Genomic DNA, 27089 nt, shown 5'->3' on the forward strand with positions numbered 1-27089 from the left:
ATGCCGTACCTGTACCACGTTGCTTGGTGCAGAAGAATCTTGTTTCTTCTCGCTCCTCCTGGCCCACCCAGCCAACCGTGTTGCTTCTCACCCAATATATTCTGTTTCTGTGTGAGAGGATGTCGTGGTCTATCCATTCAATTCAAGCCAGCTAATTGCTTGTAACCAATCTTTTAGCTCCAAAGATAAAGGTTTGTGCTTTAGGTCTTACTATGTAGATTCAAGAGAAAATGGTGTGTGTGAAAATAATTCAGAAGCCAGAGGAAGAGAGAACAAGATATCAGTGAGTAAGAAGAGTTTAAGACTTAAAAATTGAGTAGGAACAAGGAAAAATGGGAGCATAAAACAGAAACAAAATTATGCCTGGGACATAAGGAAGGGGAGAGGGGGTAAGTGAATAAATGAGTAGGAAATAGAACTTGTATAAAAAGCCTGAATGATGTCATATACTGATAACAATGTAAAATGCCTTAAAAATGAGCACAGCCCAGAGATTACTCAATTAGACAAATAAGCAAGAGGCTGATGCAGGGATCCAGGTCAGGAAGCTGTGATGAGATCTGAGCAAAGATGAGACGAATCTGAGCCCATTCAGTCAAACCACCAATACCTCTTGGAGACTGAGTTGAATTTGGAATAAGCTCCAAACCTCAAGTTTTTCATTTTGGTTCCAAAATAAGATTTGGCAACTCTAAACAGGAAAGCATTTATTTTCTTCATTCCCTCAACCAGGGAAAAGTTAAAATGTGGAGGCCAGAGTGGGGGGATGTTGAAGGAGAGTTGGTCAGTAGAAAAACAGAATAATTTGGTAGAAGCTGCAAATAGAAAGGGTCAAAATGAGAAACCTCTATGGGAACCCAGGCAGTAACAGGCCACTAAATTATTAATGGAGAGAGAGAGGCAAATGTTATGTTAAAGAAACTGAACTTCCTGTGCTTTTAAGTTGTGGTCATAGCAAAATCTGGACTTACTAAATAGGCTGCATTTGCCTTGTAGGGTTCCACGACATAAATAAAATGACACATGTAACATGCCACTCTGAAATGTGAAATTATTGTAGAATGAGAATTTGAACAATGAGAAACAGCTTCCACTTCGACTTGAAAAGTCCTGTGTAAAAAGGCCTCAAGATCTGCTTTAGTTTTGTCGTCTTTAACAGTTACCATAAGTAGGCCAAACAGTCATAATCAAAGTTTCTTGTTTCATAAACTTCAGCAGCTTCACATATGCAAAATTTGTAAAGTAGGATGAAGGAAGAATTATACATTAAGATTTTTATTTACAGAAATACCAATATCATCACTTAAAGGACCAAAAGAATTTTCCCCTGATGACATCAAAGAAGCGGATCTTCAAAGAGAAAGAAAATTCCTACATGTAGTAAAACTGAGGAAATCCCAATTCTTAGCTCGCACAGCCTGGTACAGTTCAGCAGAGCTATGCTAATTTAAAATGGTGAGAAACTGGCCATTAATTTCTCTCTCCCTTTGCAGCTTTCTGTCCTGTAAGAATTACAGAAAAGTACATTACTGTTGAAAAATATATAAACCCTTACTGAAGTATGCATTTTATGACATTTAAGTAAGCCTGTGGAAGTCCCACCTTGTAATATAATAAAAACTACTGCTTGTTCTGCATTTGCCATCCATAAATCTCAAACCACCTTTCTGGAGGGCAGCATCATTGCCTTTTGACAGATGGTGAGACTAAGGAGCAATAAAATAGAGCAATATACCCAAGATCACCCCAAAAACCACCAGCTTCCACTGCTTTTCCAGTTCAGAAATTGTATCAGAAAAAATACAAGGACAAGGCTGCAAGGGTACTCTGCAGATCTTTCTGTCTGCAGAATTATTTAGAGGCTTTCTGCAACTTTGTGGTGGAGGTAGAGGGTGGTATGTGCAAGTTTGGACTGAGAAAAGACTCTGCTGCTCTATACAGACTAGACCCATTCTGTTAGTCTGGATTTCAGCCACTTTCACAGAAAAGAAATATGTTTAACAGGGGCTACTGAAGGAGGATGAGGGGGAGGATTAGAGACATGAATCCTAAAACATACTAACCTGCTCTGTATACTTTTTGACTCTTAAATCTGAGCTTTGGGTTTCTTGATGCAACTGGTTTGTGGCAAGAGCACAGCAACCCAAGTTTATCAGCACTGCTAAGAAGCACAGTAATAAGTCACTACAGAAATATTTATTACCTACCAGTAACCACTGGTAATTGCTGAAAAAACAACCTGAAAGACATGTCTATACTGTTGCTGGAATGACTCACCATGATGTAATTCCCTAAGCACCTCCACTAGGAGACAGTAGTAAAAACTTATGAACATGTTCTCCTGTTAACATTCTTTCCTTCTCTCTTTAATATAGCTGAAAAAAATAGCAGTGTGCACCCATAAATTCTCTACAAAACAAAATCAGTGGTTTCAAGTGGGCACAGCAATGCAGAAGGACATTTTAGAAGGTCCTGTAATCTGTAAGCGTACTGCAATTTTTTTCATATTCTGTTGTCAAGGAGTTTAATTCACAAATGCTTTCTTCATTTAGTATTTAAAGGCATTAATACAGAAATGGACCCAATTCTACAACTGCTGTGGTTGTCAAGCTGATAGAAAAGCTTCTGATGGAATAACACTAAGCCCCTTTTTTGGCTAATATTCACCCAATATTTGGGAGAGCTCTGAACAACTTAATACATCTTTTGCAGAAGTAAGAAATGACTAAAACTTAGGTTGAGGTTTTGTGAGGTGCTGTGAGCCAATGTTGCAGCTCACCACTGCCAAAAGGGAAGCCCCGCTGCCTCCAGCCCACAGCTCCTCCCTCCCACCCCATTCAAGAGAGGGGGAGCAATGGCACCTCCTGGTTTCAGCACTGCCAAACTATCAGATTGGCCAAGATTTGGGCAAAATCGTAGCCACAGAACCTGGTCTGTTACCTCTCATAGGCAAGCTGTTGTCCTAAAAGGGCAAGAAGGCTTTAATTACCATCCCTCCTCCCCCCTCCTCTCCCCCCACAGCACACTTCCCAACTCATCTGGCTAGTTTCAAACCTATATTTACACCAACAGGTTAGTTTTGTTCTATTAGCTTGGAGACCATTTAAACCATCTGGTTTTCCTCTAGCATGTCCTAGACCCCTGACCCCAATGATCTCTACATTTGAAGTTCGTCCATGTCTGAAGTAACTGTTTTTAGAGGTGGCAATCCTAATTATCACTCGCTGGTGTGGGCATGGTCCCAGATCATGCAATGTGGTTACATGATGCCTGTGCATCTTCTCCCCTCTACTACCTCCTGCCACATTTGAGTCAGGGCTGTACAATCCCTGCTGTACATGATGCAGTGTTAGTGAATATTCACATTTTGTAACCACAAAAAGAATCTTGAGTTCTAGTGCAGTTTATTTCTTCTACATTATTTATCTAACTACAAAATTGTGATCTTTTTTTCCATGAACAGTCTCGCAATAGAGAGAGCCTGGGTTTGATTTCTAGGGATTCTTGCTAAATTCTTATGTGACACCATCTCAGGCCCTCACCCAGAAATCTGGGAAAATAAATTGCCCTGTCTGGGTGTTCAGAATAAGAAGTACTTCCTCATTTAAAAACCATGAGTTTGCAGAAAGGGAGTTAAATGAACAGAGTTTTATCTGGGGGGAGACCCTCTAAAACATTATCTTGGGAAACCTAAGTAATTAACAGAAGGTGAGACTGCTGTCCCCAAGGCCCGGACCTGGCCCTGAACTCTTCCTACAGCAGCAAGGGGCAGCCAAGGTTAGGGGCACTGTCCTCCCCCCCTCCAGTTACATCCAACTCACACAACTTATTATCCAGGCTCAGAAACCAATTTGAGGGCAGTTTAAATCTCCTGGCCCAAGCCAGAGGCACTCAGTTTGTAGTAGTGTGTGGGCTGTATAAGATCCTCCAGGACAGTTTATTGCATCATAGGCAGCTTGCGAGCAGTCAGGGGGTGGGACGAGTTGTTCTGGCAGTGTGGCAGTCTGCTCCCCAACATCCCATTTTTCCTTCCTTACAACTTTCTACATCCTTCTCCCCACAAATCCATCGCTTCTGAAAAAACACACAGATTTGCTGGACATAAATGCACTCATTCAGTGTGTAACCTGCAATTCTTGTACTGCTAGACAGAGCTTGATCTAACCGCCACACAGAGTAACTTGCACAGAGGTAGCGGAGAGATGTGTCATGTTGGCATCTCCACCACTCATTTCAGGGAGTGACCACCAAGCCTAGAAGGTTGGCACCACCCTCTTAAGGGTTGTGTAGTTTTTGTGAGCTTTTCTACCCATCCCCAATAAAAAGACCAGGCTTCTTTTGCCAGAGACAAGGTGTCACTGAAATCCCTAGGCTGACAACTGCTCCAGGTGAGCTCCATCATTCCACAGCCAACTCACTGAGCCTCTTCTAGTTGCCACCTCATCTCCTCTTGCCTTCCCATTACAGCCACAGTTCTGCCACCAGTCTGCTGCCAGAGCATCAGTCCCCCCTGCAATACCAGTAGTCCAATGGTGCAGTTCTTACAATTTCTTGAGGTTTTTTAGAGAGAAATCAGAGGCATCCTATGGGAAATATTGGCTGAATATCAGGTTTTTTGAAAAAGACACTTGAATCATTTAGTTTGCTGAGATGCAGGCTGTTACCTGAATCATTTCACTAAAGGGAGGATGGACCCAGTTTCTAAAAATATTTTGTTCTTTTCTTTTTTTTTTTACATCCTGTAACTCAGGTAAATCTCATTATAATTTTATGTGAAGGAAAAGCCCTTTTCCAGCCCAGGAGCTTTCTTTTGCTGAAAATCAAAGGGGTTTTTGCCAAAAAGAAAAAAGTGAGAATATTTCCATACAAGGTCACAGTTACCTAAATAAATCACAGCCAGCTTCACGCTCCAGACTCTATTTATATTTTGAGCCAGGGAACATCTGTTTAATAGTGGGTGGTCATGTAACAGTTTCATAGACAGCAGAGCCATCCTAACACTCTTGGAGATGTCAGGAAGGGACTTATCCTGAAGTCAGTGAGTTGCAGAGGTGTAAATGGGAGGAGAATCAGCCCCACTATTCTGGAAGGTTCTCTTCTCAGAAGTCAAATAAAACTACATGCCAGGAACTACATGGCAAAAGACAGATTTGCCAGGAAAATTCTTATTTAAAATATAAAGGACAAGCCAGAACCCCATGACAGTTCCTCAATAATAGCTGCAGTAATTTCTGCATATATAGATGAGAAAGACTCAAGATATGTCAATATCTTCACAAGGTATCAGAGTGCTGTCTCCTGGTGACTCCCAATGGTTGGATGAGGAGCGCAGGGAAGGCACAGACCCTGCTAGTTTCTACCTGTACTTTACACAGGTCAGTCACCTTGGTAAAGAATTAGGACAGAAAATGAAAACTATATAACTTGGATGTGGAGCTAACTGAGAGCACAGACATTATTAGAGCTAAACAGTATTATTCTCCTCAGTCTGTTGTCCACAGGCTGCTGCCACTTGTAGACTCAGCTGACTTTACTGACTATTGGGGGACCCTTGGGCAAGTATACCTCTCTTTGGCCTAAAGTCAGTCTTTTGTGCACGCACCCTGACCCTTTCCACAGCACCCAAGGAACCGAGAACGTAATCCTCAGCACCCAGCCTGCTGAGTGAAATGCCACAGGAAACGGGAGAAGAGGTCATTCTTGAACGCTTCCTTCGGTGTATTTGAGGTGCCTCATTTATATGGCAGATTATGTATCTTCTTTCATTTAGATTTTTTCCCTGAAAGTGTATGTCTACTGATTTCATTTCAGAAGGTCAGAGAAGGCCAGAGGAGGGCAGAAATGATGCCTGCAACAGAGCTGCCTTTAAGGAAGCAATATTTCTGTTGAAACCCTCTTCTGGAATATAAATATCCTGATCCTTGGTCTGGTCCTTTCTCTTCCTGAAGGGATCATATCCAGCTCTGCCTCCTGTCAAAGACTGTTTGTGTATTTTTCATTAAACTGTCTTTGAATAAACACTCTGTGGTAAATAGAAAAAGAGACATTTTCCATCTCTGTTGCCTCAGGTGAATGTTTCAGCTACCAGGCTAAACACTGTAGCTCTCCCATGCTCAAACTGAGCCAGGGAATCCTTTTCTATCTCATGAAAAGTGCAGGCATTGAAAGCATCTAATTCCAGCAAGCCTGTTGCTATTAGCTGGACAGTAGGCTTGTGCGTTAGAATCCATTTGGTTGCCTTTGAAAATTGAAGTCCATTTTGTACAAGGCTACTTCATCAGCAGTCTAACAAAATGCTTCTAGATTGAAGGTGAACCCCTCACTTTCCAAGGATCCCAAAAATTTAGGCATGAAAAGGATAACAAACTTTTCAGTGTTGTGGGGCCTGAGACATTCTGCTACTGCCAGACTCAGAACTTAAGACTTTTGATGAACTTTAAATTTAGATGTCTTCTAACTTTAGGTATAGGCAACTCCTGTGTACGAATTTGAAGGCTCATTAATCCCTAACTCTTGCTTCATTTCTTCTGTGTGGCTAAGAAACTTCATTAAGAGAGAAGAGCATGCCAACAAACTAGCTTCTTAAACTAGGAGAGCAATGAAAAATACATTCTTGTGAATCTCCTATTGTGCTAAAACAATTCTAGGACATGGAAAAAAAGGAACTTTGCTACGAAAAGAAAAATATTTGCCCATTTTCTGTTTCCTTTGCTGTTTCAGGTACCTGGATATGAATGGGCCTTATTGAAAAACTAATAACAAGAGCTTACATAGGAAATATCCATAGGATTTTGTATATAAACCATTCTTGTCTAAAGGGCCTGATAAAACAGCTGTTAGATATTAAGGACCAGCATTCCCTATACACAATAAATAAGTACTATAGTATCCTACAATGATATCCTAGAATATTGTAGCAGTATTGGTTTGGGCAGCATGACCATAATCTCAGTTCTTATAAAACATCATAACTCTACTGATCAATACTAATTTAAACTGGTTGAGGATCAGACATGCAGAGTGGGGGATTAGTTAACTCAAATCTGAAATGCCATGATAATAAATAAGAATAGGATGTGATTCGCTTAACCTCTTTTAGATACCTATATAGGCTCAGACTAGCTGCCTTCTAGCAGTGGCTCTTTTCTCACCGTTGACCACAAAGACGTCCCAGGGTGATCTGCTCAGATGCAGGCACCTGCGCTGTGGTGTCTTTCACTGTTAGTGGAAAAAACTGCAGTAGAGATTCACTGCGGGAATTGTATCAGACTCATCATTTCTGAGAAGAAGTCAGGCAAAAGGTGGGTAGGCATTATTTAAGTTCTACTTAAACCTCAAAGTAGACAGCCGGTGCACACATGAGCTCACACATGGGAGCTCTGCACTTGAGATCATTTCAGTACTATACAAGTAGCCCTTCTCTCCTGTCTGCGTAGGAGTTTAACATGTACTATTGGAAACCATTGTTGTGATAACAGGGATTCTCCAACCACCTGCTGTAGCCAAGTTTCAATAACGTGGGAGAGGCAGCATGACAAAATCACCTCTGACATATACTGGTGTGGTTATACTGGGGCTGATTTTGGCCCTATGCATGTCAGACAGAAGTTTATAATAAGGATTCCTTGTTCACTTCTCCGATAATCTGCTTCAACCATTCTCAGAAATAACTGCTAACGGCAGATTCACTCCCACCACTCAGCTTCTCTTTTTCTTTTAAACTGAACCAGACCTGACAGACAATGTAAAACCCTCAAAGCAACTCTAATCCATTTCCAAAAGATGCCTCAGACCGAACAGTAGCCCAGGATTCTGTTTTGAATAAACCCATGCTCATGCTCTTTGCAACTGAGCATTTCTAATGTAAGTGCCTGCAAGGAGGAGGAGGGGAGAAGGGCTCATTAATAATCATGATGGTTTCAGTATTGCATAACTCAGTCAATTTGATCATCCACTGTGCTTTATCAGGTTTGTTTTATTGCAGTTTGCTTGTGTCCGTACAGTTCCCATTTTGGGGAGCTTTAGTTCCTGGGAGCTTTCATGCTATCGCCACTTCTAGCACTGTAAAACGGCGGCCTGCTGTTTTAATCACGCCTCTCTTTTTCCAGTGTTGTTTGCGCCCTGGTATAACCCATCTGCCTTGAATCTAGTGCTCCACTGGGGCTGCACACATCTGCCAGCCAGACTACCTTCGTACACAATTACTCAATCCACCGTAAGGCTCTTTAATAGGAAACAAGTGTGACAACGGCAAGCCCTTTTTTCTCTCGCTCTCCCTCTCTCTTTCTCTCTCTCCCCCTCTCTCTTTTTATTTTTTTCTTTAAACCACATAGTCAACCCGCCCTAATAGAGATGAAGCTTCATAGATCCACCCAGGTGTAGGTGAAATGGTAGAGCCTCAAGCGTAATAGATGCCGTGCTCTTGTGCTGAAGTTCAGCACAGTGTCCTGAAGGGTTGTCTAGCAGCAGTGAGATGGGTTGCTCTTTGCACCGTTAAAAAGTCAATGAGCTTCCTCCAGCTTACATATATGACTAATTTAGAAAGCAACCTGGATCTAGGTGAGCGCTGCAGAACTGTCTCTTCTCTTCCGTGCACGGACAAAGCACAGCACACAGTAAGTGGAAAATTTGCGTTTACTTATTTTACTTGGGAATTAATTAACTGTGTTTACTTTTGAGGGAATCCTCTAAAGGCTGATGTAGAAATGAAGCCGAATAATGTTTGCATGCAGATCCCCTGTGTATTTCTTCCTGTTTCATTTTACACCGTGCCCTTGTCCTGCCACTTCAGCCTGATTGCTCAGACCATACAGCTGGTCTGAAGCAGCTTTCTTATCTAAAACTGAGCTACATAATGATATCAGTAACACATAGGTCCATTTCTCTATTAAGGTATATGTCTGTGTACAATATCTGATTACTGAGTAGAAGTAGGGTTTAAGCTTTTTTATTACAAAATGCCTAAATGAAAATCTTTAAATGAAGAAAGTAAAATACTCTAAACCCCGCTTTTTTCTTTTTTTTTGGGGGGGGGGGGAAGGAAGCAAGAATTGGAAATGTTAGGCATTAAAAAATAAAAGTAATTTAACCTGCAAAAGAAAGCTGCATTATTTTGTTTACCAAACCATTGATTCAAACGTACTGAGAATGTTGCCAAACTATAAACTAACAAACTGTATCAACTACAGTGACAGTAAAGCTTGAAACAAAAAAAGAAGGTCGCTTGTCTAAAATGCAAGAGGCATATTAGAACCAGATGTATAGAATCTCAACTTTGACTTCTCAGTCTTTCATGCTTGGTTTAAAGCAGCCTTAAAATTGCCTTTACTTTGCATTTACAACTTCGGATTCGCTGTTAAACTGTGCTTGAACTTGAAGTCAAGATTTGATCTTAGTACACACATATTCTTCGAGCCTCCTACCAGAGTTTTACTTTGCTATTGGGAGTCTGTTTACTACTGTACCATATATCCTGAAGCAGATTAACAAGCTTGCTGTGATGGACTTTCAGGTGGAATGTCAGCCAATGTAAAAGAATGTGTCTGTTGCATACACAAAATGTTCTGTCTGAGAAATAAACACATGCAGTATAAAAAGGATCTGCCAGCATCTCAAGTAGATGATGACACAGTGTCAGAATGCATACCAGAAGTATGTCTGAGCTTATTTTCTGGAGGATCCAATAAGATGACACTTCTCACTTTAGGCTTAATTTATTCTGAACTATTACCCAGGTTGGTGGCTGTTGTCAACACTAGAAGTGGAACAAATGAGTCTGCACTGTTATGCCTATAAAATGTTTTCAGTAGTCTTCCCTTCTGCAGAAGAGTTATTTTCTTTGCTCTTGGACAGACAAGTATATATGGTCCTTTTAATTAGCCGTGGCTTTAGGCTGCTACAGTTATCCTTTATGCATGATAGCCGTTAGCCTAACTCTGCTGCTGAAAAACATCCAGTCTGTTAACAGGAAGCTTCTAAATAGGGCAATTTAAAAGGGGTGAAGCTGGAAGTCTAGGAAGGTAAAACAACCATCTCAGAAGAAATATTTAGACCTGTAGTTGCTGGCATCAGACAGTGGTCAACGTCTACCCCCTACAGGGAGAGAATCTAATTTCATTGTGACTCCCCTAGCGCATGAACACTGTACTAGTTCAGTTCATCCACTCGAGTAGTGCAGTTATTCTCTGGCTCCAACAACTGCCCCTCAATGGCAAGGTCACACTGTGATTAATAGAAAGTCATTTTCAAAGAACTGGATCACTAATAAATAACATAACTAATAAATAGCAATAGGCATTTTCTCTTTCTTAAATTTAACCCATTGGAAAATGGCTTTTAGACTTTAAAATCCATAATCAGCAGTGCTTTCCTTTCACAGTTGCAAAGTGCAAGTGTGAATTCACAAGAAATTCCTGCTTACCTTATGTCAGTATGTATGTATCTTGAACACAACTTTGCAACAATCCATACGTAATAATACTATGTAAAAAATGGTCCTAGATATTTCAGTTTAGCTATGAGGTTAACTTTTGGTACAACCAAAATAGAAGTGAGGTGATAAAGTTATGGGGCACATTCTCCCTATCATACTCACACCAAGTACTCTGCCAGTATTTAGATCAAAACAAATTACTCTGGGTTTTCCAATCTAACAAATTTTGAGTGGTACTTTATCCTTTGCTTTCAATGCAACTCGGTGCTCTGTAAGGCATTTAGGGATAGGAACAAAAAAGGATGAAGATGCTATCAACTGGTAAGTTTCTATTTACAAAAACAAATGACAAAAATTATCCCAGTTTGCTAGACAATTTAATTCAAGAAAACTAATAGTGTCATGTCTTTTGATCATACATATGGTGTAACTATTGGTTTTAAATATATTTTTTTTAAATTCAGACATTATGCATTTGCATGTAAGTTACAGTATCATCTACTATTTTGTATTACATTTTTGCAATAGAACAACTTTTAAATATTTCAAATAAGCATCACGTGATACCTTTTCTCCCATTTGTTTATTATGGCTGTGAGTTTTGAGTGTGTGCAGTGTAACCACTTAATCTACTTTTTTTCTCTCTTTCACCATCCTTCTGATACACACACACACACATATACACACATACTCACAAGAAATGTTATGTCCTGTGCTTCCTCCCCACTTTGAAATGGAACTTTGGATCTTTTAAGACCTCTTCTGTTGGCTTCAGTTCCTAAAATAATTTGAACATGAAAAATATGGCATTTCCATATCATAGAGCCTAATCCTGACCTCACTTACAACTCATGAGTGTAACAGAGTTCTGGGTTTATGCATAAATTTGATTGTCATTACCCTTACCCAAAAAAGAGCAAGTAGCAATATGCTGAGCAACAATGTTTATTTCTGATATTAATTATTAGTGCTGATAATGTACTTTACAGCAAAATGTCAGTTATTGGAATTATTATACTGTCCACCTTTACAATTAATTTTGTGTGTGGGAAAAACGATAAAGAACAGGATCTGAAAAAATATCTAGATCTGAAAGCACAAGTTATTCACCTAAATGTTCAGACCTAAGTTTGTCTTCATTAGGCCTTTTGTTTAAATGCATGAATACAACCTTAGGAGGCTTAGTTTAGGCACAGACGTTTGAGATTTTTAGCCATATTAGTTCCATGATCAACCAAGATCCCAATGGCAAATTGTCAGTTATACTTAAGATTTATAATAGAAGCACAGTGTCTTCTGTGCTTCTTTGGTAATTACTTCGGTAATCTATAGTAATAAAGAATTTGTTAATTAATCAGTAGTCATTTTGAAAATATTTTGTTAATAGACATAATTTGATCATATTGTTTCCTAACAAAACTTCACTGAAGACATAAATATTAAGCAAGTTTTTTTTTCTTTCTATAACTAACTTTTCTACAGAAGGCTTTAATTTTACTCCCATTTGCTAGTGTAGTGGAAGCTATAGGTATTGTATGACACAATGAATCCTGTATTATCTTCTTTGATACTATTACTCATGGCTGCTAAAGATTTAATGAGTCTTAAACTGAAAAAGATGTAGAAAAAGTGCTTATAGGCATAACAATGTGTTACTGATGAGCATCAAAAGATTACCAGGACATTAGCTAGGGTTACAGGAAAACCTAAAATCATGTATATTCCACAAATCCAAAATATTTTCCATCAGCAATCACTGAAGAAAGTTTCTCTTCATCTGTATTATTCTTCTTCATATAAAGCATCAGTTCTAAGCTAGTTCAGATCTTTGTTCTGCAAGGCCAACGTACTGCAAGTCTAGTTAACAAGCATTGCTAGTGTTATTTACATTAAAATCACACCAATTATTTACACCAATACACTGCAGATTTGCAAATTTTACTTTCCTAAGTCTTGGCTACTTCTGTGAGTTTAGGTGGAAATAAACATAATTTGGTTTTCATTCTTCTTATGTTAAGTAAGTATCAATGCTGATTTGATGCATGAGCTGTTACTTAAGAGGGCATTTTAGGTACTGCTATGGAAATTAAGCCTTTGATCTAGAAAGCTTATGTTCAATGATAATTAGGTTTTGGTAGTGAATGTCTGACACATACTTTTTAAATAATATTTAATACCAAGTAGGTCAGATTAAAAGATAAACTAATATTTTAGGAATCTGGATACAAGAAAAGATTTCTTGCTGCTGTCTATATTAAAACTAAATCACCTCAAGTAAAATAAAATGTTTTTCAAAATTTCTGGTGCATTCAGACAATGATTGCATTTTGTGTCTTGCTGCTTTGTATCAGAATGAGTCTTAAAATATCATAAAGCTGTTCTTTTCGCTTATTTGACTCAGTGGTATCACAGTAAATAGGTGTTGATTTGTTGATTGTTGATAATTTTATTCTTAATATATGGACTTGCGGATGGTCACCTAAAGTGCTTGTATGAAATAACACTGCCATTCTGATTTATCATTTTGATATTCCAGTACCAGTTTGTCAAGTGTTTTTTCTCATAATTACTAGTAGGTTGGTCTTCAATGGAGGTGAGCAGCTTGGATGCTGATGGCAGTAGATACAAATATTCAGGAACAATGGAAGTAAAACTGCAGGAAGAAATTGAAAATCATGCTTTTCTAAAGCCAAGCTGCATATTACCCTCTTCTTCCTATGAGGCATTGGAGTGCAAATGTTATTAAAACAAACAGCAAAGGAGTGCATTTTAAGAGCAACACGACTCTGTCCCTGTTCTAAAAATGTGAGTTCACTTGAAATGATTAATGGGAAAGGCTTTCTGGGTTTTTTTTACTGCTATTCTTTAAAGGGTGATAAAGATATATGAACCCCATGATATGCACAAATCCCACGCGCAATGACTACAAGTTTGATTCAGTAGCTTATACTCTGGTGTAAAACCTCAGAAAACAGTGGTAAGGAAACCATGAATCAGAATAATTTATTTTTCATTATTTTTTTTCCCTTAAATTTAAGAGTGAGAAAAAGATTAAACTAGACTAAACAATAGGATTGTTTTGTGTTTTTTCCAAATCTTATTTTGGATTTACTATATTAAATTCAACTCAGGTGTTATCTCATTTGCTTCCTTGGAATTAACAGCAGGGTTCAATTTTTATTTTGAACTGTTTTAAAGTAACACCAGCTACAAGTTTTGTTACTCTGACAACTTTGAAATTAAAACCCTGTAAAATTGGGACAAACTGGCCAACAATACTGCACACAGGAAGGGCTGAGGTCAAAAATTTGTTTGTTAAATTTTCAGAAGGTTGTGCTGGACTTTAAAAGTTTAATGAATGTAAACCAGTCTTTGAAATATCAGCACAGCAAATTCACATAGTGCATATCACAGATGTGTGTCATACCTGTGTAATAACATTAGCGTTACCCTCAAAATTTACATTGGAGAAAATGAAAGAAACATGCATTGTACAGAGTAATGTGATTTCTACTGGAAGGGTTTTTTTACCTCAGTAGGTTTTCTTACAGTGCAAATAGACCCTTCCATCTCAAGAACTGATATGTAGTACGGTTTTAGTAATGTTGGGTTTTAAATCATAGGGCTTGTGCATCCACACAAACGTAGAGTTTCTTTTCAATGCTGTGGCAATATGAGAAAAAAACCTATTTTTCTAAATCAGGTTTTTTAAAATTCCTAAAGAACTAGTTTATTAGTAAGCCCAAATAGATTCCTGTTCCAAAGAGAGTGCCTGACATCTACTGTCCTAGTCAAGATTTTGAAGAAGGCAAAGGGGTCTCTGTAGGGACACAGTTAGACAAGTATGTCATACCACCTCTGTCCCATGCAGAATCTTCCAACATCACCCCAAAAAATCTTCCTAGTGCAACCTGCCCTATCACATAATGGGGCATTCGCATCATGATCTTGGGCATCATGCTTTAACAATACCACTTAAGCAGCTGAAGCACAGTCTTCCCAATATTTCACGTGTATCAAGATGAAAACAAAACAAAATAATAGCCATGTTTTAGGGCCATAGGGATGCCACATGAAGCCTTACAACTCTCCACGCCAAATAATACACAGAATGGGTGTGAACAGGGCCTGAGGACAGTGGTTTGCAGACCCTTTTGCTCTGTAGGGCAAAGCCTATTTCTGTTTGCCTCCATCAACAAGACAAAAAGACTCATCCCTGACAGATCTTCCATTGGCTAATGCACAGCTGAAAAGTGATACAGTGCTACGGTGTTGATTTATAACAAGGATAGGATAGGACAGGACAGGACAGAACAGAAGTTACAGGGGTTATTCTACTTGAAAGACAACCACACTTTCAACCTTATTAGTGGAAAAAACCCACCCTTAATTTAATAGACATGGTGTGCATTTCCCTTTGATGAAGTACAGATTTGAGAAGGCTGTGCAGATGGCCAGCACTGCAGAGAACAGCTCTGTCAGGGCTCCTTATGCATCTGCAAGGACGCAGTATGCCAGCAAAGCTTGATTGTCCATGGATCAGTGCTTCCACGTCTTCACAGGCCAAATTTCCACAAGCTGATGAGTATATGTGTGAGGTGGCAGGGATATACCAAGCAAAGCCCTGTTTGTTATTTCATGGAATTAGTTGTGGTTTCACAGTCTACCCATTTGTCCTGTTACAAGAAACTCCATCGAAGTGACCTTACTTGGCAGCCATTTTAGCAGACTGAGAGAAAAGATTTAATGACATGTCAAGTGAGCTACTCTGTTATCACTGCAACGGCTCCCTTCACACCAGGTTTAAGGCACATTAGCAGGGTATTGTGGGAAAACAGACACAGCTGATGCCCATGCTGTATTGGATCTGAGAAAAAACAGATAACTGCTGTCTCCAGAGAGAAAATCCTGCCAAAACTCACACTGACTTCCATAGTGTTTGAATTTAGCATAGGGTTTTGATTTAGCACCTTTACAAAGAGTTAAATGTATATAGACTTGCATTCATAAAAGAATACGTCAATCACACTTCACATTATTAGATTTAAGATCTTGTAGGCTACAAATTTACTTATTGTTAGCATTTACCAGTATTTTCATGACCAATCACAAATTTGATGGGGGATGACAACAGCCATTTGCAGCAATTAATACAATCTCACAGAAAGCACGGTTTTATGAACCTGATAATCTCAAGTGTTTTGGACTTGTTTGAGTTTAAAAATGCCAGTGGCTACTTGTCAAACTTCATTTGTAAATCAGAATTGGTTCTAAGTTCTACACCTGCAAAACAATTGCTCAAAACTTGTAAATTTCTTTATGGATGTATGTTTTTGGCCTTCAGATATGGTGGAAAGAGTCCAAGGCAATTTTTTATGGCTGAATTATAAACACTTGAAAAATGGAGTTTGTAATGAAAATGCTGACACAGCTTTAATTATTGCAGCATGAATGATTTTATTATACACTATCCACAGTGTCTATACATACAAAGTACATGCTCCAGTGTTCTAATATTTCATTTAAGAAAAAAGCAATTACTTAGCAGATGTAGAGAGCTAAGCATAAATAGGCTAAACCAATACCTTTATGCTGTTTGAAAACCTATATGGAATGTTATTACCACATAAAAGGGTTTATATTTAGGAAGACTCAAAGGTACAGAGAACCAGCTAAAGCAATAAACTGCTCTGGTGTACTTAATTAAAAAGCTTCAAGTTACTGAAGTCAATTGAAAAACAAGGTTTGATTCTTTAAGGTAATTTTGTCCTCTTCTGTTAAGTGCTTATCAAGTGTTAAAGAATTAAAATGCTGTTCCAGCAGTTTAAATAGAGAATAATTTGCTTTTCTTCTGTTGAAGGCAATTCTTTATGCTGTCAGCCTAGACACATGTAATAAAATGGGCAATGTGGATGTAATTGGGTGACATGGTTGGGTTTAATTTACCTTTAATTAACCGGAATTGTAGAAGAAGCTGGGAAATCAGTATTGAGACATTTCAGAAAATCATTTTTTAATGTCAATCTCTTTACATAAAGCTGGAAATCTTTGCAAAGAAAAATGGAGAGCATTGCTAAAATATATTTCCAGTTTATAAGCATGGAATTTCAGAGTGGGTTTTGACTCAGTCACATGAAAGACCAGCCTCCAGACTGGCTTTATTAGTGAAACTAGAAAGATTATGAAAAAGAATGGATTTCTGTGAATTATGTTCCTACACTGTTTAGTTTTAGTTCTGCTGTGCATGATCCATTTTAGAGAAGTGAGCTTTTCTTTGCCTTTTTTTTTTTTCCCCTTCCTAAAACAATGCTACAACTTCATGAAAATGCCTCTTTTTGGCAAGTCTAGGGTTTGCACTTTCCCAACAGGTGAGTGTGGAAAGTGTATGGCTGAATGGAGGCTCTTGTGGTTCCCTGTTTCTTGAGCCAGATCTACATTATCCTTGGCATGGTTTGTGCTGTGAGATGATACCAGCCAAGAGCAGGCAGAGAAGAGCAGTGCCCTGGGCCCTGCTCCCAGGACACGCTCTGGAGCCAAATACCGTGAGGTGGGTGGTTTGGACTCGCCAAGCCAGATCTGTGCCGTGCTCTGTGAACGTCCACCTGGAGAGAGCTGCTGACTCCCCAGACGCTACGTACAGTGCCCAGCACAGCACAAAGAGACAGAGCAGAAGCAAGAAATAGGCTTAAATTGTAAAAACATAGGAATTATTGCTATGTTTACATATCTGCTGTCTGTTTGTAATTCTGCAGTTTTACCATCTATGACATATATATGGGATTTAGCATTCAGATAACACAGACAACAAAAACAGAAGAACAGAATTTGTCACTGGCTCAAAGGAATATGCATGTTGATGTCTCATCTGGTTCTAGCATGGTTTTATGGCTGGAAAGAAGTGCAGAACAGGTAGATTTTTAATTATTTGGAGGGAAGGGGAAGAACATGGTGACAGTCAATTATAAAGCTGTTTAACCAAACTTGCAGGATATAAGATTTCATTGGCTCTGAGTTCATTCCTATTTCAGGTCCAATATTCACAGTATAATTAGAACACTTGATAAAAAAATCCAGGTTGCTACAACAGTTAATTATCATTTCTGAATTACTGATTTTAATTTTTCTATCTCCAGTTCCAACCATTCATTTAGTAATGTTATTGTCCACATATTTTATAGTCCTTCTCTCTTTTTTTTTTTTTGTCTAAAAAATGTGGGGTTTTTTACAGATACTTGTCCCAGACTAATTTCTGGTATATAGAGTCCTCTATGTACTCACTAGGGTGACGTAAGAACCTCCACTGAATGATTCATTTTTAGGTTGATACTATTGCCCTGTAGACATAACTCTTTCTTTCTACTGAAAGACCAGTAGTACCTATAGAAGGACTCTGTAGCACCCATTTCCAATCTTGAGATGCCTGTATTAAGCTTAATGATACAGGTGATAAATCTGGATCTAAATTCAAGAGTCTTAAGTTATAAATCATATTCACCATCTCTTTGCACACTCTTTGAAATCTTCTGAAAGCATGGGCACCAGAACAACATCCAATGGTAGCTACACTAAGAAAAAAAATACAGAAGTAATTTAATTTCAGTAACCCATATTTCTTTGCTTGATTTTGATTGCAGCCTTTCTCTTAATTTCAAGACAATGAAAGCAGTAATCCTATCAGTTCTATTCGTTTTAAAGGTGTAGCTTGATTGGTTTTTCTGTGACTCATATTTTACATCAGCTCATGTAAATTAGAATCAGGCCTAGTATATGTAAAATCTTGGGTCTCAATAAGTTCATATTTCATTTGGTCCTAATCTTTTGCTTTAATTAACTGTATTTTGCCCATACTACATAATGTAACATAATATTTCAATCAATCTTCAGGCTAGTTTCATGAGTGGATATTATGTTTCTTCTGCATGATATATATTAGGTGAAATCAAATATACTGAGATCCTATTTAGTTCACATTCAAAATGAATGTCTACCAAACAATTTAGCAACCTACTTTAACTTGTAACAAGGATGCTGAATAAATTTATAAATAATTTCTTCATTATTGTCAGAATGCTGGAACGCAAACCAGCAGTGGAGCAAATTTTCAAATACAGTATGGATTTTACACACAATATAAAGTAGGGGAGGGGGAAAGAGCATGGTGAGGGAGCAATATGATCTTAACATAGAAAATAAATTTCCTGCTTTTCAGACAGGTACATTTAACAGTTGTTACTATTTCACCATGGTCATGCATTTAAAAAAAATATGGGCACAGAAAATAATTCAGAATACTTAAAAATAAGTAAAAATTTAAACAGCGTGGCAGTCTAATATTTCATTTTCCAATGGCTACATGAATGTAGGAGCAGGGCAGTAATGAATGACGAATCCACCCTTCTGTTCTCAACTGCCCTGGTGCAAATCTAGAGACATTTCTTTCCTGCAGAGGTTAACTCCAGAGAACAGCAATGCCATCAAACCCCTGGCAAGTGTACAAGCAAAAGGCGAGTCAAGCCTGAAAACAGTGAAAACAGATAGAAAGGGGCCAATTAGTCATATCATTGATAAAATTAAATATGACACAAATAGAGCTAATTATGTCCTTGCTCTCAATTCAGATTTTATTAGTTTAGGAGCCCTTGGAGGTAGCCTAAATTGTATGTATTATGTTTAGTTTGATGGGATTTTTTCCCCTGTTTGCTTTATGGCCTCATGGGCTAGATCCTCAGCTGGCACAAATAAGAGTTGCTATCACCTTCAGTAGGACTGGGAGCATTTACACAGTGGAGGATCAGGCACCCCAGCTGGATTTCTTGGCTGACTAACCAGATCTTTGGATAGTTTTGGGTTTTTTTTTTCTTCTTTTTCTTCTTTTTTTTACCATATGAAAGCATTTAGGGTTTAATCTCACAGCATTTCTCTACAAGCTTTAGAAAAGTGATCATTACCATACAATTGCCATGATGGGAAAAGGAAAACTAACAACTTTCTCAGTCTCTGTAAAACATATGAAAAACGGAGCAGGAAAAAAACCTCCTTTATTCTGCAGCAGTGCAACTGTGCTCTGTAGTGCAGCCTTGATCTCCCAGTTTCCAGATCCTGGAATTAGTTAAAGCTCACCACAGTTCTTCATTTAGCATGTGCCTTTCCCATATGAACAGAAACATGGACATGCAGGGGAAGGTATGTATCCAAATCTTGTAATAGCATGAAGTGCCTCTCTTCTATTGTGTCTGTAGCATAGCACATGGTACAAGGAATAATAGGCCTCAGCTGGCACTTTAGTAATACTAGTTATAATTACACCCCTGAAAGATGCATTAAAAGAACATTATTATTATGGTGGAGTTAATCACTTCGTTGTTGCGATATGCCGGAATGGGTGCCACTTGCTCACATCCCCCTCACGGCTTGCATAGCATGTGTAGTTGCCAACTTTGTGAGCCATTTTTCAGTGTTTTGTTTTCTTCTCATCATTTCGAGGGTGGCTGAAGATCTTGTTGTAAATATAATAATCAAACTTGCTTTGATGACAGAATTATTAACATCCCTGTGGTCTTGCTTCTATATTATGTCAGTTCTTCAGAAATACGAATTTATATGTACAATTTACTTTTTAAATAGAAGTGTGACATAAATCCCATTTTGGAGGGATCCTTTATCAGCAACACGCAAAAAAGATTTACATGGTACAAAATGTACATCTACATGACATTTTCAAAAGGCAACTCATCTAGCAGATTTGTTGTGTCATCAAATAAAGTATAAATTTAATAAGACATTTATTAAATTTACAAATTATAATTTCAGAGGGAATCTAGAGAAATCTAAATGCAAAATTGTCAAGAATAACCGAATGCAGAGAGTAATCATTAATGGTGAATTGTTAAACGGAGGTCAGTGTGTCAATGAGGGTCACGTAACAGCACTCCATTCCCACATCCATGCATATGATAAAGGGTATAGTGGTCAGTCATGTAAGATACCAGCTGAGAAGCAATGACACATTAGAGAAATTTTAAATCAGATAAGGTGTAATATTCTCCACTGATTCATAGCCACTGAATTAACTGTGGTTGTTGAAGGCGTATCTTAGGGCAAGAGAATAAACTGAAGAGATATGAGGATAAGAATGATAAAATCAGATTCATTAAGATAAATACAAGTTTGTGTTAATAGAAAGGAATAAGCAACGGTGCAGTTACTTGGTCAGATTACTTCATGCAGGAGCACAGAAGGAGAAGCGGGAAGTTCACAGGGAACTTTCTTGTGCTTTTTGCTGTTGGAAACAAACCTCAGGTTTTTTTCTTCGAGACCTGGTCAAAACCTCCCTGAAATTCAATAGAACTAGTTTTTCCATGGGCTTCAGTGGGTTTTGGATCAGGCTCTTTGAACATAAGCTCTGGATCAGGTAGAACGACATCAGACACCTTCTTGCAGGACGTGTTCATAGACGAGGAGGGATATTCTAAGCTTCAGTTGCAATAGTGTAAATTGCCAGCTCATTTATAAAAGTAGAAAGGCATGGGGAAAAAACCTTCAACAAGTATACATAAAGAAGTGATATATACAGAGACAGAAAGTTTGAGCATTCACCGTCAATCTTTTCCCTTCTTTGAACTATTTAATTTCTGATTCATTACATATTTTTGCAATGGAGCAATTACATTTTATTGGCTTTAAAGAGACAAGATTAGGTGCCGTGAATAGTAGTATGCCATTTTTAACACCTGTTGAGAGTTTTTCCTAGTTGATCACAAAGAAGGCATTTTCTGCAGATGCTGTTTTCCTGAAAAATCACTAACATAATCCTTCCATAATACCAGCAGCTGTGATAATACCATTAATAACCACTTGACTGCTTAATCAACATTGGCTGGTTAGCAGTGGTTTTCCCAATGTTTTTAAGATGATTTTGCACAAAGATTGGCAGGAACTTTTTGACAGAGTATTTTTTTGTGTGAGGAAAATACCAGCTCCTCACAGGTACTTTTGAGAGGAATGTGTCACCGCTGATGACAGTCCAGTCAGAGCCCATCCCTCAAGTAAAGGGTCGGATGGGTGTGGGGGACAAGTGCGGAGACAGAGAAACCCACCCGAGTTATTTGGGCACTGAGGCCATCAGTTTAGGCTGTTGTTTTGCCTGCTGAAATCTCTGCTCTTCAGGCGAAAGGATCGGACATCATTTTCTTCCCACCAGCTGAAGGCCTCTGGAGCATAGTCTGCTCTGGGTGAAGGTGTCCATCCTGACATCCCCTCAGCTCAGACTGATTAGGGGAGAAAACAACAGTCAACTCATAGCGTAATCTACATGTAGCATGGACCGTCACTGAACCAGAAACAGAGCTATTTGATAGCATAGGTGTACCTTTTAACTCTCCTCGTGATTTTCATTATTTCGGTGTGATTTACTTTTTTCTTTTTTCTTTTCTTTTTTTTAAGCATCCTGATGTGGAAAGAGGGAAAATAGATACAAAAATAATTTTCTCCTTTGCTATAACAAAAATTAAGAGAAAAAAAGGACAGTGATATAGATAAAGAAATCTTCCATCAAAACCAGAGAGGATGGCTGTACATATGGGTTGATTAGGTTGGGATTTGGTTCTGGATGTTGTTTTGTTTTGGGAATTTAAGCTTTTTGGACTGAAACACAGTGAAATGAAATCACTGAAAAAAGAGCCTGACAACTCTGTGACTTTCTTCTGAGAGTGTTACTATCTGAGATTTTTTTTCCAGGTATTTAAGCTAGATTTTGGATCCTCCCACTCTTTATCCCTCTCCCTTGAGATTTTCTTTCAGCCAGTACTATTCTCTATAGTGACCATTACCAAATACAGTACTGACCTGGAGAGCAGAAGTGTTAATTTCCAAAGCTTCCATCTCTACCTGTTAAAGAAAAAAGAGTAACTTTGTTTCTGCTGAGTGTCTTATGGTGAAAAAGTACAAAACCTTTACAAAGATAAATAAATATGATGTGATTTTGTGACACTGGAACATCACAGCAGGACCTGGAAGTACTGCAAATGTTTAAAAGGAAACAATCAGATAAATGTAAGATAAGGTCTATTTGGCAATTATAATGTATAATGATGAATACTTGTACTAATATGAAAATTATGAAAAACTCCAATCATTAGAAGGAAGGTGATTTTATTTTTTTCTGTGCATGATGAGCATAATCAACATCAGTAATTCTCAAATACCAGAATATTCCCATTGATCGGTGGAAATATTTATATCCCTGTTGTGGGTTAGCCCCAGTAGGCTGCTAAGCCCCATGCAGCCGCTCATGCATTCCCTCCAGTGGGCAGAAGGGCAAAAGTGAGAATACTTATGGGTTGAGATAAAGACAGTTTAATAGGTAAAGAAAAAAAAAAGGGAAAAAAAGAAACCCAAAGAAAAACAAGTGATGCAAAGGTAATCTCTCCCCATCAGCCAACAGATGCTCAGCCAGTCCCCTGGGAAACTCCACACACACCCCTAGGTTTTATTGCTGAACACAACATTGTATGGTATGGAGGTCAGTTGGGGTCAGCTGTCCCTGTTCTCGTGTACCCCCAAACTACTCACTGGCAGTGCAGCATGAGAAACAGAAAAGGCCTTGATGCTGTATAGGTACTATTCAGCAACAGCTGAAACATCAAAGTGCTATCATCGTTTTGGTCACAAGTCCAAAACATAGCACCATAGGAGCTACTATGAAGAAAATTAACTCTATTCCAGCCAAAACCAGCACAATCACTTAACAGGTGCTATGTGATTAGAGGTGGGGTTTTTTTCAAAGGGAAGTGTTTAAAGGGTTGGTCTTTGGGCAGATATGCGCATGACTTCTTGTGTCCCTGAAAGTTCAGTGAAAATGGTCGTAGCAAATTCTTATGTTAATTCTTTCACTTCAAATACTTTTAATTATACAGGGATAGTTTGATAAGATGAATTGTTTTCATTCCAAAACTTTTATAGCAAAATCAAAACCAACATTTTTTCAAGTTAGATTTCATTAATACTGAATGAATATTAGACTACATTCATATACCTGTTAACATATCTAGTTTGCAACAATATGGGATATAGATTTTTTTGTGAAAGTCTGGTAAAACTCCCAGGATTCTGAGGGATTTATAGTTTTCATTGTCATTGAGACAAAACCTATTTTTTTGTAATGATTCCGATGTAAACCAGACATGATTTGGCTATATTTCACTTTCTGTCATTGGATACAAAATAACCTAAAACTTCAATTGAGACTAAAGATTCTGAGCACATATAAACCAAAGCTAGGGTGAGACGTGGGGCAGGGGAATATTTCATATAAAATTTTTGAAATCTAAGCTTGAAATTTCTGAAAAGCATTGATATGTGTTTAGCTTTTTATAATTCTTAATTTCCTTGATCTTGCATTCTCTCACTGAAAGTTTCTTGCATTTTTGTAGCATAAGCAGTCATTCAGCAGTTATTAATGCCTAATTAAAACCACAGTCATGAAGAAGTTCCCTGAAGTGCTCCTTTAGGGATACCAGTATATCTTTTTAAGGCTTGTTTATCTTTCTGTTATTTCTAAGATGAAGATAGCTGAGTCACAGTAAATGCTAATTTGTCTAATGAGATTGCCTTATGCAGTGGCATTCCCTCTGGAGTGAAGAACTGACAGTGTTGCAAATGCATCAGTTCATTTAGAAGGACCTGAACTAGTATTAACCTGTCATGTCCTCCAGGGAAAGCCAGGTAACAGAAAAAGCAAGAGAAGTCACCTCAACAGATAAGCTGTTCTCCATGAAAACAGGGTTACTTTATGCTTGTCATTTCAACATTTTGGATCAAAAGTGACCGAGGAAAACACAACTGGATTTTTTTTTTTCTTATTGCATTTCACACACTCCACGGTCTTCCTGCACTCTGTCTTATGCACATTCTTAATCTCTTTCTCTCCCATTTTGCTGGACTCTACATTCCTGTTCTTCTGCTGCTGTTCTGACTCATATTTTGCATCTGTTCACACCCTCCTCTTCCTGTATTCTGCCTCATACACCTTCTTAGACTTCTTCTGTTTCTCTTTCACTTTACTGGACAATACTTTCCTGTTTTCCTGTTGTTGTATGAGATCTTGCTAACATGGTTCTTGCTTTCTTATGTTACTCATCAGTTCTTCCGCTGCTTCTCAGATACCTCTGAAACATCTCCGTCTTTCCAACCTCTACTACTTAAAGTCTTCATGCTAGTATACCAGACAATGCCTTGTGATGAAATTTTCTTAGCAGATGCTGAATAAGATGGTTGATGTCTTTCTTCAGGGTCAAGGATGTTGGTCATGCTGAAAGAGAGTATCACTGGAGGTGGTGGAAAGTGCAGAAGAGGCAGGTGGAAGAACTGGTTTTCTTCCTGAGCCTGACATTCACATCTCTGGACTATTTTCTTCTTTAAACTCTTTGTCTTTCTTGTTTGTTTAGAAAATACTCAATGTTTTTGTACAATATTTACCATGGTAGCAGTAATAGTAAGGAACATATGATGAAGGGTGAAGTGCCTTCTTTTAGATACACTAAGAAGTGAGCTTCACAAAAGATTATCACTACAGGACTGTGGCATATTATTTCAGCCTCAGGTGTTGATTATGCCTCACTAAATTCCTAAGAATATGCTTATTCTTCCTTCCCTGTCTTATATTCTTGCATATTTGTTGTATACACTGACAAGCAGTTGCTACATTTCACCTCAGGGATGGCTGTACTTCAGTGCTTGATGAAGTGATCCCTTTGTCTAGTTTGTATTTAAAATTTCTTGGGATAAAAGGCAAGACATGAAGATATGTAGAAATGCACTCATTTTATTCCAATCTAGTTGTAAAAGCTGAAAGAAATGAAAACACAAATGATAAGTTACAGATAATAAAATTTTGTGAGCAACAGAAATTAGAAAAAATACTGAATTGTTTAATTCCAAAATAACGTTCAGCCACCCCTTGATTTTTAAGCAAACTTTTCATTGGGTGACTCATTCATCCAATGTTGAGGTCAGTAAATAAAGTTAACATACAGTAAAAATTCCTAATGACCACCAGTTGCATGTAAAATATCAACGTTTTGCTTATTGTATACGACACAGAAGGAGGAAGTAACACAACCTGCATTTTATTACTTGAATCCGTTGCAAAGGGTTTTCAAAACTTCGAATTCAACTGAAAGCAGCTGTTGGGAAAATATCATTACATTATACCTTAAGCTACAAAAGCCAATTTAATGGTGACATTTTATTTTATTCAGATGGTCCCTTCTTTTATTCTGTCTAACTCGGTAAAGCCTGTGGAAATTGTATCTGGATGAAATCACCAGAAGGTGAAGGGCCCATGACTAAAAACATTCTTCAAAGATTATTCAGGGTTACAGTCAAATGGAATAGCAGCACTAACGAGAGCAAAGGTCTCCATAGCTACAGGAAGTAATATTACATTGTTTAGCAGTACCTATAAGAAAACAGTCTTGTTACTAGATTTGGTTAAATGTCGATTGAAGAGCTGTACAAAACCATTAGACACTATAGTAAACACAAGTATTTAAAAAGGGGGGTTGTCATTCAGATCAGTATACAACGGTGTTTGCAGGTGGAATTACCTCACACCCCATTCACTTCAAGTTATAGTTGTTGCACTAGTTTAATTAACTCTTCCCATGATCTGAGTGAATTATTTTTGGTCTTTCATCTTAGATGTTAATACATTCATCCTAAATGGGGACTGAGCAGAACCACTGTACTTTTACCTTTAACTTCGATAGATATGATAAAAACATGAGAGCAGTCATTCAAGTCAGAGCAGAGTTGAGCCTGTGCCAGTGTCCAGCCCATGACCGTGGTCAGCAGAGGACACTTAAAGGAGTGTGAGCATAAAATGCATCTGCCCTTTGGCACCTCCCCTGGCTTCTGGACTGCAGGTGCATCTCATCCTTCTGACTGGCAGCCCTCAAAAAACTTTGCTTCCATGAAACTGTGGCTATTACCTTCTTCAACTTGTTTAGACTTTTCATTTTCACAGCACTCTGTGATAGTGAGCTTCACGATTTAAATTTTCATTATATGAAAAAAAGTACTACTCTCTTTTGTTTTCAACCTGCTACCAGATACCGCCACTTGGTTCTCTCTAGTAATATTTCAGAGTTTATGAGGATTTTTCCTGAATGTTTCATGCAAATATAGCACTAGGTTGTATTTACAAAGGTATTCCTATGCATATGTTCTCGAAGTTGTGATGCTTTCATTGTATACACAGTACAGGGATTACTGCAAAAATATCAGCGCGTGGGGGGGGGGGGGGGGGGAAGAAAAAAGTTTAAAGTCACAAAACACAAGGAGGCTGCTGGATAGACAAATTTGTATATCTGCATCTTCACTAGTATACTAGGTCCAGTAATGCTACTGGTCTGAACAGTTACCTTAATAATGAGATGATTCTCTAACATGTATATTCTGTTTGTTTGGGGCATTTGCCAAAACTCTTCAGAATATAATAGTCAACGTCCTTATTTCTTAGAAAAATCAAGATGGATGACTCCAGAGCTTGTCAGAAAATCATCATAGTTGCACCTAACCACGATCAGAACAAAATATACATAAACATACGTATACATATATCTATCCTTATATATATATATTTATAAAAATCTAACTT

The sequence above is a fragment of the Pygoscelis adeliae genome, unplaced genomic scaffold (genome assembly GCF_000699105.1).
Source record: "Pygoscelis adeliae isolate BGI_AS28 unplaced genomic scaffold, ASM69910v1 Scaffold306, whole genome shotgun sequence".
In the NCBI taxonomy this organism is placed as follows: domain Eukaryota; kingdom Metazoa; phylum Chordata; class Aves; order Sphenisciformes; family Spheniscidae; genus Pygoscelis; species Pygoscelis adeliae.